This window comes from Rhinatrema bivittatum, chromosome 4 (assembly GCF_901001135.1).
Source record: "Rhinatrema bivittatum chromosome 4, aRhiBiv1.1, whole genome shotgun sequence".
Lineage (NCBI taxonomy): Eukaryota > Metazoa > Chordata > Amphibia > Gymnophiona > Rhinatrematidae > Rhinatrema > Rhinatrema bivittatum.
In genome coordinates, this window is record NC_042618.1 from 366,137,177 (window position 1) to 366,154,848 (window position 17,672).

At 42.3% G+C, this 17,672-nt stretch overlaps 1 long non-coding RNA gene across 1 annotated transcript; it reads left to right on the forward strand.

Annotated features, from left to right (window-relative positions):
* The first annotated feature begins 1,763 nt into the window (after window positions 1-1,763).
* LOC115091026 lies at window positions 1,764-12,292 on the forward strand. The gene is made up of 3 exons (XR_003856581.1): window positions 1,764-3,092; window positions 5,716-5,821; window positions 10,559-12,292. It is a non-coding gene; the product is annotated as an uncharacterized LOC115091026 (long non-coding RNA).
* The last annotated feature ends 5,380 nt before the right edge of the window (window positions 12,293-17,672 follow it).

Below are 17,672 nucleotides of genomic sequence, written 5' to 3' on the forward strand. Positions count from 1 at the left end.
AAAAACAATAAGCACAAAGGAATGCGTAGGATTGCCTGGAATGGGAATAGGGAGGATGGCAAAGAATTTAGTAACACAAATGAAGATCCCAATGACAAAAATTCCAGGGCAGCTTATTTCTGTAGTCAAACAAACCTCTGGCATGTCAGCAAAAAATGGAGTGGAGTAGTACAGATGCCTGCTTCACTGTGCCAGCAGTGGACTATAAATAGCTGAACAAAGTTAGCTGCAAAGGGTTCTTTGAATAAACATGGCACTGATGACCTATGAAGTCTATATTTAGGTTGAACGTGGAAGATGTAATGCATCATTACTGTATCTCTGGGAGAGAAGCCAGGATTCTATTGCACTGCTATATGCTTTGCCAACATGAATAGCTCCAGGGCCTTTTCTGACAGAAAGAATACTTGTTTTCCTTGCATGAGTCGCCTTCAACAACCAAACGGTGCAGATCATTGTGTAAGTAGATAGTAGACTGAAAATAGCTTAAAAGTGCAGCTGATGCTTGCTGAAATCTTTTTTTTTTTTTTTTTTTTTTTTTTTAAATCACAGCGGGCTTATTCCTGGCATTGTATATGCACTTTAAATGGACTCCCTATCCTTCTCCACCAGCCTGCACACTCCAGTTTGGGGAGGAGCACAGAGGTTGAGAAGTAGTCTTGCTGTACTTGACCAGGAGACAGAAAGGGAAGGAAGAGGCTTGTATATAAATATAAAACATTAAAAAAATATCTTTTCCAATTAAAGTACATACTGGTTTCTTTAGCATTGCATACTAGTTTACAGTAAGTAGTTTGCATTAAGAAAAAGGCTGCCAACCTTGAATGCTCCTCTAATAGTGTGTTAGCAGAATGGCTAGGAAATCACCAAAAATGTCATAAAAATTGCAGATATTTATTTAAATCTTATTCCTGCTAAATGTTTCTGAAATGGACAGATGTAGCAGCCATACTAGTCTTGGAGAAAAGAACTGGATTCTCTGCAGGTTGTGATAGGTTTTAAGAATTATCCACTGACGAAGATGCACATGAGTTTTTGAGGCTATAGCTGAAGAAGGGTCCTATATGGATTAATTTTTCTTTTTTTTTTTTTTTGTTCAATAGAAGGTATCACAATTTGCAAAGAATGCAAAATTCTCCTAGAATTGTTTTTTGGGGGGGAGGAGATGGACCAAGGAGGGAATCTCTCTGCTGGTTGGGGGGGTCTTACTCTTCTTGTCTCTTCAGCTCCAGGATAGTCTGGTGCCTGAACCTGTACACATAAGGCCTGATTAAAGGTTTGTCTGGTAGTCACAAAGTGGGAGTAAACCTTAAATCGATCAGGCCCCTAATATGAAAGTGCCAAAAAAAACCCCAAAATTACAGTAAGAGAGCAAACAAAAACATAACATTTAAGAAAAGAAAAAGAAATTATGAAAGAACACGTGTTAAAGCTGAGAAATGATAGAATTTTCAGTTGCATTGGGCCTATAAGATCATGAGAGGTCTTGAACGAGTAGATACGACTCGGTTATTTACACTTTCGAATAATAGAAGGACTAGGGGGCACTCCATGAAGTTAGCAACACATTTAAGACTAATCGGAGAAAATTCTTTTTCACTCAACGCACAATAAAGCTCTGGAATTTGTTGCCAGGGGATGTGGTTAGTGCAGTTAGTGTAGCTGGGTTCAAAAAAGGTTTGGATAAGTTCTTGGAGGAGAATTCCATTAATGGCTATTAATCAATTATACTTAGGGAATAGCCACTGCTATTAATTGCATCAGTAGCATGGGATCTTCTTAGTGTTTGGGTAATTGCCAGGTTCTTATGGCCTGGATTGGCCACTGTTGGAAACAGGATGGCAATTTCTTATGTTCTTATACTTTTCTGGTTAATCCTAATTATTTGGTATTATAGAAGTGATCGACATGAAATAAAGTATCTTGATATGGATTAGGCAGTGCAAAGCTCTCAGATATTTCCGCACACAAAGAACATCATTTTTTCCAGACCTCGATTCATCAGAATTTAAATTACTCTCAGTAATGTGCTTCCAGTAATGAAATATCTAGCATTCATGTTAAACAGCCTTCTGGGGTAAGGGAGGATGGGACGGGCTCTAGGAATTGGATTCCCAGAAAGCTTTGCAGACTGCCTAACCCACCAGTAGATGTGAGAATTTTACACAAGCTTCTGTTGACCTGTCAGAGATCTACAGGGCTCAATTCAGGTGAGCTGTGTAACTTCAGCAACACCTTAGAAAACTTGTTAGCACTGGTGCTGCTCATAAGAATGAGTTTTTATGGTCTCTTAGTGGTGCATTTCCCAGTGCAATTAGTACCAGCAATGTACCATCGATGATAACATTATGGCTTCTCAGCTTTCAGCTTCTCAATGTGAAAAATCTCTTGCTGTTCAAATGCTTTGTGAAATCTATAGAAGCTGCCAGTAGGTGAGATCTCAAACAGGAGTTAAATAAATGGAAGTAAAAAGTCAATAGAAGATCTGACTACTATGCAGGCAGCAGTAACCTACCAATACGGGCTCTTTGACCTCTTCCATCCCATTCCCAATTTTACTATATGAACATTTATTTAATTAGCTACATTTTATTACATATTCTAACCTCAAGGCTCAGAGTGAGTTGCAGAAAAACATTTAATGTCCTAAACAAATTATATGTAAAATACAATTACAATAAAAGTTGCATAAAAATATATAAAGAAAAAAACATACTTCAATAAAAGTTAGTCTCTCCTTATTAAATTGATTCTTATCCCAACACAATCCATCAGAGTCTAAAAGAAACATAAGTATCAGACCTGGGAAAAGCAACAAACAGGTCTGGACTTCAGGATATTCACACAGAATATTTATATGACATATTTGCATACATTTGGTCAGAAGATATATTTTTATACACTTGCATAAGCTTCAGGTTAATTTAAAAAAAAATTTCAAAATCATTTTTGTTAAGTAGGTTAATTTACATATTTGTTTCTCCTGTAAACCAGCTCTGTTGGCATTTCTTGAGGACTTGGTGTTGCAGCTGTTGCCTATACCTGGATCAGGCTACGGAGGCGTATATCAAAAACAACATGATTTCTAACAAGTAAGAAATATCTTCAGTGTCATTTACTGTATACAATAGCTATAAGTTCTATTAGATAAAAACAAATAAAATGTAATTTTTAGCATACACTATATATGTGAGCAGTATACAAAGCTTTCAACTTATTCCTGGGGCTTCATTTCAAAGGAGTCACCATACAGGTGTGCAGGAACCAGATGCCATTCTGGATAGAATTCTGAAAAGTACAGACAATCTCTGATGGACACAGGGAGGGTAATTTTCAAAGGCATTTTCACAGGTAAAGCAACGCTGTACCTGTGGAAATGCCTTGTAATAAAATAGCCTGCCTGATATGTGGGTAAACCTATAAACCTATAATCTGTACGCACGTAAGTTTACCAAGAGTGAGTGCAGGTATTCCCAAGGGCAGAGCTGGGAGTGTTAGATTGGGGTGAAAGAGGATCAGTGGGGAAGATGCACAAAGGGCTAGATGGGGGTGAAAGAGGTGGGTGGGCTGGGGAGGCGAGAGTTGCTGGGGGATGTAAGAGGGGACCATCTGGAGGGGCAGAGGTAGAGAAGGAGGTCTGCTGGAGGGGAGGGAAGCAGGGGAGGTCCTTTGACGCGGGGTGGAAGTTGAGAGAAAGGATTGACTAGAAAGGGTGAAGGTTGAGGGAGGGGATCAGCTAAAGTATGGTGAAAGTTTAGATTGTTAGAGGAGTACTGCACCCCCTGCTTATTTGTTTTGGTCGTCCTCTGGGGGGGTCATGTGAATTTTCAAGTGCTGAAATGAGGTCACCTTGGCTAAAAGTTTGGGAAGGTCCTGGTTTACTGCCTCTCTAGTACAACCTGGAACTTTCAAATTGTAAGCCATAAAAGCTCCCAAAAATATATACAATGAAACCTAGAACATTAAAATTACAGTGCACCTGATCATACTAAAGCTTGGTGTCGTAATTGAAGATGTATCTTATCTGGTAATTCTGGTAGCAAGTTGTGTCAATGATAGACCAGAACAATATGCCAGAATAGTTTCAGCAAAAATATAAATAGGCCACAATCAGTAGTTCACTCTTTTTTTTGTTCCTGTACTGAGTTTTTTTCTTCTTTAAAAAAATGAAAATTACATTAAATTTGCATAAATTCCCAGAGGCCCAATGATATTAATGATCCTTGTTGATAGGTCAAGTAGCTCATGCCTTTTTATATTCCTGATAAATTGCATATTATTCCACTGTGTTTTATTATGAGAGTCAGGGCAGGAAACACATTTGGTCTCCAAGTTGTACCTTATTTTCAAGTTTTGCCATTGGCACAGACTGTGGGAACCCATACTGAAGACAAAGAGCTGACGCATGTTCTGCAGTTCTTTTATCAATACAAATAGCCCCCCCCCTCACAATTTTAAAGGTGGAGTTGCTGCCCTAAAATCCTCATCCATTGTTTGTTCTACATTGGCTGTGGTAGCACATGTTGAACAACAGAGATGAAGTCACCCAGCTTTGCTGCTGGATTTGGTTAGAAGTTTGGGGTTAGGAGATAGAGAAGGTGGTGGAGATTAAACAAGTCAGAAGGATACAGGAAAGAATAGAGAGAGTCAGGAGGAAGAGGTGGAGGGTTCACTCCATAATAATGATAGCCACCATCATGAACCCCCTAACCGCAAGGAAATGAATTACTAACTCTTGGTTCTTTATGATGAAACAACTATGGCACTAACGTATTACTAAAGTACTGTTGTCATTTAGCTTTCTCTAAATCAGATATGAAATGCAATTATTTTGTGATTTAATCCCAGTGCAACCTTTCTCTATTGAGTTTTAAATATATTTGATTTTGAAATTCAAAACCATTGGTGGTAAACTGCATGGGGAAGAATGCACTTTTACCCCGTTGAGTAATTCACCTTAAATGCATTGTAAACTCAACTGGAAATACCTTCTCAAATTAATTTGAGGGAAAATTAAATTAGAACTGCGCTAAATGCTGCCAGTGCGGTAACAATATGTTGACGGCAGCTGGTGACTGAGGTAGAAGTAGCCAATGGAGCTGCAGCACGCTAGGGATTCTTCTTTCCCAGTGGCATTTCTGTCAGTCAAAAATTTAGTCTACATCTTTCTGAAATGAATGACTTGTGCTTCCTAGGTATCCGGTACAAACCATTCGATAGCCCAACATTTTAATGCAAGCCCTCCATAACAGGAAATCTCCCCCCTTTCCATTGTTTCATTATGGCCGCCAGTTGTTTTATAAGCTATATCCTTACTTAATTTAAACAAAGCATAATGATAATGTGTGTTATTCTCACCTCTGCAGTTAATTGCACTAAATTATATATTTGTCATGTACCTCTGGATCTCAACATACAAAAGAAAATGGGGAAACCATCTTTTTGGCAAACTATTTAAAAAATATGTAATGTCAAGAGAGAAGTTAGTTGGCCTTTGAATAAAATTAGTTCCCATCGTTACTTGAAGTAATATGACTGCAGTCTGTTGTATCGGGCCTAGTCTTAGCCAAGTCAATTCTAGCAATCAAGCCACATAACAAGGATAAGCTGTATATAAAGGAAACCATTTAAAGTGAAAATTATTGATAAATTATGATTGTTTTGAGGATTGGTGGTTGGGACAGGTAGAAACAGGCATTCTCTGATTATTCACAGAACAAGTAAAGCACTGGCAGCAGCAGCAGCAATGACAGTTTCATTGTGTCCCGTCATTTAAGTAGGTCAAACCTATTCTCAAGGGTTCATATCTGTGAGTGAAAAGGTAAGTCACTTCCCATGAGCATTCACTTCAATCTGCTAGCCTCTTGGTTAACATTGCCAGCTAGGATGCTAACTGAAGCCAATAATGATTGCAGTTTTTGATATGTGAACACCCGACGTCTGGGAACTGGCATGAAGTCACCAGAGCTCTCAGTCTTTAAACACACATCAGATATCGATGGATTTCTGTCTGGGGAGGGCAATGTTCAAAGCCATGTCATCTGGATAAATTCACAGAGGCGTGTTTAGGTTAGGGGTGTACATGGAGAAAGCTTTTGTTTCTACCCAGCCTGGTAGATGAGCATATAAATTCCCATACACAAACTGACCCCACCCCCCCCACCCCCTTGCCGTATCTTTCAACCAACTTCTCAACCCTCCTCTACATCTGTCCCAAGCATGTCCACGATCTTCCATAGTGCTGATTGATTTCCACCAGCTCCACTAGTAGCCAATTTCAGGCCTTGTCATTCTCCTCTTCCACTCCTACAAGACCAGTATTTAAGCCCATGCCCAGTTCCCATGCCATGCTTTCTTGCCAAGTTTTATAATAGTCCACACAGTCACCCAAATTCGTGAAACTGTTTGTCCAAAACATCTGGCCTCCCCATGTTTATTTGTGTTAAAATTTAACCATGTCAGCAAAGAAAATAGATGCTGAACGTCTTTTAAAATCATTTATTGTGGTGGAGATGCGCAAGCTGCCCGACTCAGGCCGAGTTTAGCCACTCCTCATGTGGCTGCCTCAGGGGCTGAATTTGTTCAAAATCTGAACCAACATATGCCATTCTGTATTAAAAGTGAACCAGCACCAGTCAATGCAATTCGGTTTGACAGTATTCAGAAGTGTAGTCTCCACTCTAAACCACAATAAATAATTTTAAAAGACGTTCGGCATCTATTTTCTTTGTTGACACCATTACGGCTTTCATAGATCGCCTCCCTTCTTGCTTTGAAGGTTTAACCATGGTCATGCTGTGCAGGTCAGCCTTCTTGGAAGTCCAATGCAGCCGTATCACTGATGTTTAAGGATATAACCACTGTGCCTTGCAAGATACGCCAATGCCTTCTTGGAAGCTTGACACAGTCGCACCACTGCTACTTAGAGCTGTAAACACCGCTCCATGCAGGTTATCCCATTGTTTCTCTACTACCCTTGTTAGATAAGCATACAAGATTCTATGCTTAATCCTACACTCTCCCTCCCCCAGTTTTACTGTGTGGATAATTAATAACACTATTTCTAGTTATATCCTGGATATTCTTGTCCTTTTTTTCATTGGAAGGGGAATTTTCAAAGACATTTCCATGGCTGAAACAATGTTATGCCTTGGAAATGGTCTGTTATAAAATTGTCCACCTAACATGCAGGTAAACGTATGAACATATGTCATGTTTGCACATACATTAATCAAGACTGTGTGGTGGCATTCCTTAAGGGGGTGGGGGAGGGTTTCACACTTATATGTGTAAAATTTCCTCCAAATATCTGTGCACATATTAACAGGCAAAATTGTATGTGGGATAATTTTCAAAGTGAATGATTGCCTGTAAGTTCAGTTTGAAAACTGGTGCAACTTAGGTGTGTATCTGATGGCTAATTTCTGTGGGCTATTGCAGAACTACTCCCTACGGAGTCTAGAAGGCAGTACCGAGATGCTCAGGCAGCTCATTGTACCTCTTTTAACAGATGCAGCTGCTGTGAAGTCCCTAACTTTTAATACTGTTTAATTTATTACCAGGATGAGTTCTTCTCTTAAGAGTATCAGAAATGAAAGGCTGGTAGACCTGCAGTTGCATGGTCTCCTCATCATTAACCTTTAACTTAAAGTTTTTCATCTTTACTATCAGGAGGCAGCAGATCAGCAGCATAAACATCAGGGCAGTGAGAACAAAGAGAATCAAGTCATTAACTGTGAACCTTGAACAATAATGTCTATGTTGTGAGCTGCAAAATGTAAGCTCGTTTCCTGTTAACTGAAGGATAGGTTTCTTATGTAGGGAAGCTGGCGTTAAGCAGGTGGCATCAGTAGACATGGCTGCTGTTTGGTCTTCCAACCAGATTTTCAAGTACAAAATATTACAGTCACAGTGCCAGGGGTTGCTGGATAAGTTTATCTTTTTCAATCTCTGAAGGCTGTCAAATTTCCCAGGGGGGACAGATGTCAGCAGGTTGTGCTGCAGATAGAGTTCTTCTGTCTTGTCAGGCAGAAGAGGCACTTCTGCTAAATCCTGGAAGCTGCAGTTCACCGTGAATCTTTGATCCTCCGCAGAAGTGCAGGTGCAGTGGTGGGGACATGAGTCTATGCCGCAGGCTCTCATGAACAGAAGGAGGAATAGGGTTAGGAATCGTGGACCTAGAAGCATTCTGAAAACAGAGAATTTACAATCAGTAATGCCAGACCCATGGTAGCAACATGTGCCCATCTCTCTATGGTATCTGTAAGATAGTTTATGAAATGGCAAAATAGTTTTATTCTGCATCTTTCATACATAATTCGGTCTACTTAAATATACAGAATTTTTGCAATTTTTCTCATGCATTTTATTCATAAAGATAACCATGAGCAATGCCACCATAAAGTTGTGATGCAATGTAAAGTAAATATTTTATGAAAGAAACCCTCGTATATCCAGAAAGAAACAAAATGAATTCCTCAGAGCCCACCAGGCAGAAGGATGTGCCTGTTAGGTTGTTATGTAGAAATGCGGTTCTGCTGGGATCTTACTTCAGTTCTGATTGTGACATTTTGTCACCTTAATCTTGTATGATTCTATGCATCTTTTCTCCACAGTTGTCACTTGATCATTGCACTATATATATATATATATCAGAATGCAACATTTTGCTTACTCTTTCACTTGTCATTATGCATCTGTTTAGCATGTCCCAGAACTGAGTTGTGTGTTAGCAATTTCGATATGGCCATCTGTCTGTCACAGACGTTGTCCTGCCCATGGTTCTGAATAGTAAAATAGGCTATAATGAACCTGGAGGTATATTGGTCATTCTTGTTTTTAATACTTTTGTAAACTGTAAGCATTTTCGGGTATGCTTTCTGAGGACAAGGCAATAAATGAAAATGTAACCTATCCTGGTAGTAAGGGGCAACTGAAAGAAGTGCTTATGTATATTAACTGGAAAATTGTTCTATATTAGATCTAGCTCAAACAAGGCTGTGCTCTTAAAGGGGAATTTTAAAAGCCAGACGCGTGCCAGAATTAGGGGATGTGTGAATGTCGAGCCAGCGTGCACTGAGCAGATTTTAAAAGCCGGCCGGATACATGCGTACTTGCTGCTGGTGCATATATGAAAAGTTAAAAAAAAGGGGGTGGGGCGTGGTCTGGGCATTCCTGGATTCAAACTTGAAATTTGCACATAAATATTATGGGCCAGATATTCGTACCTATGCGCAGGCGTAGATTTGTGCAAGCAACCCGGCGCACACAAATCTACGCCCAATTTTATAACATGCGCGCGCAGCCGCACGCATGTTATAAAATCCGGGGTCGGCGCACGCAAGGGGGTGCACACTTGTGCACCTTGCACGCGCCGAGCCCTAGGGGAGCCCCGATGGCTTTCCCCATTCCCTCTGAGGCCGCTCCTAAGTCCCGGGGTTTGAAAAATTGGTGGGGGTGGGGCGTGGGCATGGCCAGAGGCCTCTCCACTGCTGCTGGGCCCAGGGATCGCATGCCAGCAGTCGGAGCGGCCTCGGAGGGAACTTTCCTTCCACCCCCCCCCACCTTCCCCCACCTTCCCCTCCCTTCCCCTATCTAACCTGCCCCCCAGTCCTACCTAAATCCCTCCCCTACCTTTATTTTTTTATTTACGCCTGCTTTGGCAGGCGTAGGTTGTGCACAACGGCCGACTGCTGGCATGCGATCCCTGGGCCCAGCAGCAGTGGAGAGGCCTCTGGCCATGCCCACGCCCCACCCCCACCATTTCTTTTCAAACCCCGGGACTTACACGCTTCCCAGGGCTTGCGCACGTCCCAGGGCTTATGCATAAGCACATTAATGTTAAAATCAAACTGCCTAATTTGTTCCTAACAATCAGGTTTAACTTACACACCTAGTTTATTATTTTAAATTGTTACCGTACTATGATGGCACACGAGTAATTTGTAATCTATACCACCCATATTTCTCTTTATCGTGCCCTTCTGTAAACCGTTGTGATGGTATTTAACTTAACGACGGTATAGAAAATTTTTTAAATAAATAAAATAGGCCCGGCGCGCGCAGGAGCGAGTTTTCGGGATGATGCGCATAATATACGTGCGTAACCTTTAAAATCCGCCCCTATGCGCACTGGTGTGCACCAGTGTTCCCTACCACGTAAGTTTATTTCTGCTATGGATGACATGTAAGTTGTAAAACAAGGAATTCTAGGCAGATCAGTGGGGTTTTAAAGGTTGGGGGCTAACAGGAGAGAAGGATGGCTATTAAACTAGGGGGATTTGGATGTCCTATCCCTTAACTGGGTGAACTGGGAACAAACTGGGAAAACTGGTAATGGCATAAGTGTATGTGTCTTTTAAAATCCTCCCAGTTACGCAATAGAAGTGGCATTTTGCGTGCACAGGCATGTGCATGTACACATGGTCAAGCTATTTTATACCATGCGTGCATATACAAGCTGATATTATAAAATGGCCGTGTCCCTGGGCATGAGCCGGCAAATGCACACAGATGTACACCTGCGTGCCGGTTTAAAAGTTACTGTCTTATTTTTCAGAGCTATGATTCCAACAGAAGTATCTGCAGAGAGTCCATTAAACTCCTAATTGTGACTGAACCTTTCTGTAAAATATCATAGTATAATTATATGTTGTTATAGTTCAGGGGTGGCAAACCCCAGTCCTCAAAAGCTCAAACAGGCCTAGTTTGTGGCTCATGAGGACCGGAGCTGTGCACCCTTGACATAGTTGTATATAATATTACAATTTTTCTGTTTTGTTTAACTGGAGATGTATTTTCCAACAATGCTACATCTAATTATACACCCCTAAACAAGTTAATTTGTATTTTAGTGCTACTTTCTTTGCAGTCACTTGAAGTAACAGCAGAAGAGTTTTATTTTATCCATAATTGTATTATTAAATTATATTTGTTGTTAATTTTGATTTTATTTTAATTTTGTGTTTGTTTTATTTATCCCCTGTATGTGTGATTATCTTTTTTTTATTTTTGCTATGTTGTTTTTGTATCCCCATTTGATTAACAGGATTTACATGCAGTATATAAAATTTTAATAACTAAAATAATAAAAAGAGTGACTATTTCCATGTTTACCTATGAACAAAATCTATTCATAACAGAGATATTTATATGTTACTTCTTCAGTGTGTTATAAAACATCTTAGTTGCATACTGTTTATTTAGTGAATGTAAAGCTACAACCGATGGACTCCACATATGTTGAATTCAGTTTTATTAGACTGTCCCTAAATATGGATGTGGATAGTCCTCAATTAATATATGACATTGTCTGAATCTTGCTACATAAAAGAATTTGCATGAAAGCCCTAGCAGTAAAGATTGGCAGGACATAGTCCTTGGTCTGTAGGGGGAGTGTTAGGGGGAGCATTACGCTGGATTGATATGAATATCAGTTTAGTATCAGTAGTCAAGCTAAGGGTTGTCATCCTTTTCCACCTTTGTGCCAGTATGCAGAACAAAGGAGTAGCTACTGGTGGGCCTCACTTTTGGCTCAGGCCCCCACCCCTAGCAGTAGGTAAATGTGCAAGAGTTAGAGGGTCTGAAGGCATTGGACGCATTGCCAGTTGACAGTCCCCTGCACCTTTAAGGAGGCTAACTTGAATGGGAAACACCACTGTCTTTGGGCTAGTTTGAGGCTACGAAAGTCTCTATTTACTTTTGGCAGGTAATTATCTATCCCCCCTCCTCTCAGCCACTTCAAAGTTCAGGAATGCCTGGGCTGGGTGGAAACATATTTATATAATTGCTCCTCTGCAGCATAAGAGATTAACCCTTGTATAAAGGGGGAGAGTGAGAAACAGCAGACAGGCCAAAAAGATAGTGAAGTGACAGGAGACAGAGTGTTACCAGATTAAAAGGGTTTTAGAGCAACTGCCGTGAAGATCCATATAGGATGGGACAAGGCACTGGGGGATGCAGGGGACAGGCTACAGTGCCCACCCATGTTAACTTTCGACCCCCTAAAAAAATTCAGTTCTGACTATGCCTCTGACGAAGAAATACTTCTGGATGACATCTTGAACACAGTTACTTTCCCACAGAAGAAAAGAAATCACATCCAGCAGCTTCAAGAATATTTAGCATGGAACATGGAGATCTAACCACCACCTGCAAAATGATACTTCCTCCAGCACACTAACAAGCTCTATGACTAACTCAAGGGAAACGTATTCTCTAGCATGAGGTGGTGCTTCCACATATGCCTACAGAGACCTCTCTCCACCCCCCACTTTCCTGCGTGAGATAACCATTTCCTGCATAAGATGATGGGTCAGAGCAGGGGTCGGGAACCCATGGCTCGCGAGCCAGATATGGCTCTTTTGAGGGCTGCATCTGGCTCGCAGACAAGTGTCGCCATACTTCGCGGTTCCCCGCTGACCCAGCTGCTCCCCGGTCCTCCGCCGCCCGGGCTTAAAATGCTGTCAGCCCGGGCGGAACGCGGCAGGACAGCTGGAGTCAGCGGCACCGGCGTGCTCTCTTCTCCTCCCCCCCCCCCCCCGCGGCCCGGAAGGGGAAGTGGAGAGCATCGGGTGCCTGCGCGGGAAGAAGAGACCACACTAGCGTGGTCTCTTCTTCCGCGCAGGCACCCGATGCTCACCACTTCCTCTTCCGGGCCGCGGGGGGGGGGAGGAGAAGAGAGCACGCCGACTGGAGTCATCCGGGTGCCTGCGCGGGAGTCATCGGGTGTCAGCCGGGTGCCAGCGCTGGAGTCATCGCGCAGGCACCCGATGCTCTCCACTTCCTCTTCCGGGCCGCGGGAAGAAGAGAGCACGCCGGTGCTCTCTTCTTCCCGCGGCCCGGAAGAGGAAGTGGAGAGCATCGGGTGCCTGCGCGGGAAGAAGACTGCAGCGCGGCTCGGAGGAAAATGAAAATCTTCAACCGCGGCCGATGGGACTCCGCCTTCGCCTCCGCGAGGGCTGAAAATGAAGGAGGTTAGCGTTGGGAGGTGGCTGCTGCTGCCGCGAGTTCCCGGGGGGGAGAGTGAATGAGCGAGCAAGCATGTGTGTTTGAGATCCTGTGTGTGTGAGTGAGAGATTGCATGTATGTGAATGATTGATTGAGAGCCTGTATATGTGAAAGAGAGTATGTCTGTGATTGAGATCCTGCCTGTGAGAGAGAGAGCATGAATGTAAGTTTACCATTGGGAACCTGTATGTGTAAGTTTGTAATTGAAAACCTGTTTGTTTGAAAGAGTATGTGTGTATGATTGAGATCCTTTGTGTGTGAGAGAGATCATGTGTATGTATGATTAAGAGCCTGTGTGTATAAGTAAGAGAGAGATCATGTGTGTCTGTGTCTGATTGACAGCTGGTTTAGGTGATGGAGCATGTGAGTATGTGATTGAGAGCCTGTGTGTAAATGAGAGAGAGAGACCATGTGTGTCTGTGTGATTGAGAGCTGATTTAGGTGATGGAGCATGTGAGTATGTGATTGAGAGCCTGTGTTTAAATGAGAGAGAGAGACCATGTGTGTCTGTGTGTGATTGAGAGCTGATTTAGGTGAGGGAGCATGTGAGTATGTGATTGAGAGCCTGTGTGTAAATGAGAGAAAGAGAGGACATGTTTGTAAGCATGTGAATGAGAGTCTGTGTGTGAGAGAAAAAGACAGCATGTATTTATGTGATTGAAAGCCTGTGTGTGTGTAAGCGTGAAAAGATAGACAGCATGTGTGTAAATGTGTAATTAAGACCCTATATAAGTGAGAGAGAAAAAACATTTGTATATGTGAGTGACTGAGAGCATGTGTGTATAGGTGTGTCATTGAGAGCCAGTGTGAGAGAGAGCGCTGGTATGTGACTGAGAGAGGAGAAAGTTCCAAGCAAACCACCCCACCTCCTGCTAATTCAGAACAATCTCAGGACACCTGGATATCAAACGTTCCCAGGTATGCAGAGCAAAAAAAATTTTGTATCCTTATTATTTTTCATTACTTTATTATTTTTCATTACTGGATCTTTGTGTCTGCTATTTTGAAATATTTTGTTGGTATCTGGAAATGTTTTATATGAGTTTTTAATTATTGGATATTCCACTCATCAGCTGTTTCGAAATATGTTCTTTTTGTTAGTACAGTTTTACTGCTGATGATTTTATATTTCTTGATTTGTTTTATAAGGATGTGTGATGTTTCTTTTTTCCTTTGTTACACTGCATACAGAGACTCTGGCTTGTTGCAGTTTCCAATTCAGTTTTTGTCTGCATGCTTCTTGTTATGCGTTTTGGTCTCTTTATTCTATGTTAGGTGAGGGACAGCACGTGATTCAGGTGAGGTTTTCTGCTGGCGTGTAGTTTCTGTGTAGGACTCTATAGCAGCCTGACTTGGTCCGTTTTCCTAATAGGAGATGTATTGGTGTCTTAAGGCCTGGTGTAATATTTTCAGAGACTTATTGTACTTTAAAAGTGTGATCTTACATAAAATGCACACATTTACTTGTATTTAGTTTTAAACATATTGTATGGCTCTCATGGAATTACATTTTAAAATATGTGGCGTTTATGGCTCTCTCAGCCAAAAAGGTTCCTGACCCCTGGGTCAGAGGGTCTCTGCTGCTAATTAGAAAATTAAGAAAAAACTCTGGCCTGGCAAAACAAAAGGATATAATAGTATGTGTGTGTGAAAAGCACACAGTACAGCAGCATCAGGAATACAGCAACTGCAACCAACTACTGACCGGATCAGATAATAGCAGCCTGTTTCCTTTGCTTCTGGCCAAAGGAAGGAATCAGCTGACTTGGGTGAGAGATAATCTTGTTCATATGATAGGCATAGAAAGATGGGGTTTTTTTTATGGACCTGGCTTACCATAGGTTTTAACTTTGCAGTTTATCTACGTACCAGGGTTATAATAAATATTATAGTATCTATATCCCATGTGTGCTTCCTGCTAGTCATATCAGTGGCTCTGACATAATTTTAATTAAATTCTATTCAGGTTAGAGAGAGTTTATACAGGTGTGCTCATAAGTTTACAAACCCCTGGCAGAATTTGTAAGATGTGTAGCATTTTACGAAAACATGAGTGATCAGACAAAACACGTCTATTATTATTAATGTGTTTAAGATAATTACATTGGATCTGTGAAGAAAACAAACATTAAACTATTATGCATCATAGAATGGCACAATCATTAAACAAACCATAGCAATAAAGGAAATAATAAAATGGTCCTGTTAAAAAATGTGCATACCCGTAGTTCTTAATATCGTGTATTGCCCCCTATTGCATCAATGACACCTTGCAATCTTGTAGCCATGAATGAGGCCCTTTATTTTCTCATGTGATAAAGCTGCCCATTCCTTTTGGCAAAAAGCCTCCAGATCTTGTGAATTCTATGGTTGTCTAGCATGTTTGAGTTCTCCCCAACGTGGCTCAATGATGTCAGGAGACTGTGATGACAACTCCAGAGCCTTTATTTTCTTCTGCTGTAGCCACTGAAGGGTCAACGTGGCCTTATGTTTCTTATCATTGTCATGTTGGAAAGTCCAAGTGCACCCCATACTCAGTTTCCTGGCTGATGAATGCAAATTCTCCTCCTATATTTTCTGATAAGATGCTGAATTCATCCTATCAATTTTGAGATCCACCTCCATGCTTCACAGTAGGGATGGTGTGCTTCTCTTCATCGGTCTTAACTCCTCTCCAAACATAGGGGTAGATTTTCAAAGCGGTATGCACGTAAATCCCTGGGATTTACACGTACCGGGCCAATTTTCAAAGGTCCGGTCATGCGCATAAATCCCCAGGATGTGCGTAAGTCCCGGGGCCTCGGAAAGGGGTGGGGAGGGGGCGGGGGGGGGCAGGGTGGTGGGGGGCGGGGTAGGGTTAGAGGCCCCCGCTGTGCCGGGGGATCGCATGCTGGCAGGGTATTGGCTCAAGGCAGGTGCAAAAGGTAAAATAAAGATTTGGGGGGCAGGCTAGGGGGCTCCAAAATTCGAGCGGACTGGGAGGGAACTGAGGAAGGCTGCGGGCATCGCGCACAAAGGATGCACAAGTATGTATCCCCTTGCGCGCACTGGGCCGGATTTTAAAACCTACGCCCGATTTTATAACATGCGTGTATGTTATAAAATCCAGGTTCGGCGCGTGCAAGGGGGTGCACAATTGTGCACCTTGCGTGTGCCGAGCCACGCTGCCTCCCTCCGTTCCCTACCTCCCCACACCACCTTCCCTTCCCTTCCCCTAACTCTCCCGCCCCCCAGCCCTAAGCTAAACCCCCCCAAATAATTAACTTACAAGTTATGCTTGCCTTGGGCAGGTACAAGTTGCGCATGCCAGCCAAGTGCCAGCGCGTGATCCCGGGCACAGCGGCAAATGGCCGCTGTGCTTGGAGGCTCCAGCTCTGCCCCGACCACACCCCACCTCTTTTTGCAAGCCCCGAGACTTACACGAATCCCGGGGCTTTACGCGCGCCACCAGGCCTTTTGAAAATCTGCCCCACTGAGCCCCCGGTTTTATAACATGCGTGCACATGTTATAAAATTGGATGTCCATGTGCGCGTGCCAGATAGTGCATGCACATGGACATGCATGCGCATCTTTGAAAATCTACCCCATAGTGTTTATGATTGTGACCATAAATTTCAATTTTGGTCTCATCACTCTAAATTATTTTGTTCCAGAAGTTTTGAGGCTTCTCTAGGTACTGTTTGACAAGCGGGCTGCTTTGTGGCGTTGATGCAGCAATAGCTTTTTTTCTAATAACTCTACCATGCAGCCCATTTTTGTTCAAGTATCTACTTATTGTGCATGCTGAAAAAAATATCCACACCACTTTATTTTGGAGAAGCCAGTATTTCAGTAGAAGTTGCTTGTGGGTTTTTCTTTACATCCCAACTAATCTTCCTGGTAGTTTTGTCTGAAATTTTTCTTGGTCTACCTAACTGTGGCTTGGAATTAACAGAACCCATAATTTTCCACTGCTTGATCAGAGTTTGATCAGTACTGATTGGTATTTTCAAATCTTTGGAAAGCTTTTATATCCTATTCCTGATTTATAAAGTTGAGCTACTTTTGCTCGCAGATCATTTGACAGTGCTTTTGCTTTCCACAGGTTTCAGTAACCACCAAAGTCAATGCAGCCCTGGATGAAATGCACAAGGGTTTCTCAAGAGCTAAGAAACTCATTGACTATTTATACACAGACACTAATTACAATCAAACAAGGCACAGGTGTGAATACCTACCCTTCATTGCCTTCTCAACCTGTGTATGTCAACTTGAGTGTACAGTATATTGTCAGCCTAACATTCAAGGATATGAAAACTTTTGAACAGGGAGTACAAGAATAAGTCACATAGTCCAAAAAATAAATGTTCAAAAAGGCTTTTTATTTTCTACTGGCTGTACCTGGCCATGCGTTGCTGTGGCTCAGTCTGGTTCTTTTCCCTCACTCCCCTTCCCCTTGCTCATTCACCTCAGTCACTCATCCTCCTCCCCCTTGGTCACTCACCCCCCCACTCCCTTCCCTCACACTCACCTCTCCCCTCATTCTCCCTCCCCTCACACTCACCTCCCCCTCATTCTCCCTCCCCTCACTCTCACCTCCCCTCATTCTCCCTCCCCCTCCCTCACTCTCACCTCCCCCCTCATTCTCCCTCCCCTCACTCTCACCTCCCCCTCATTCTCCCTC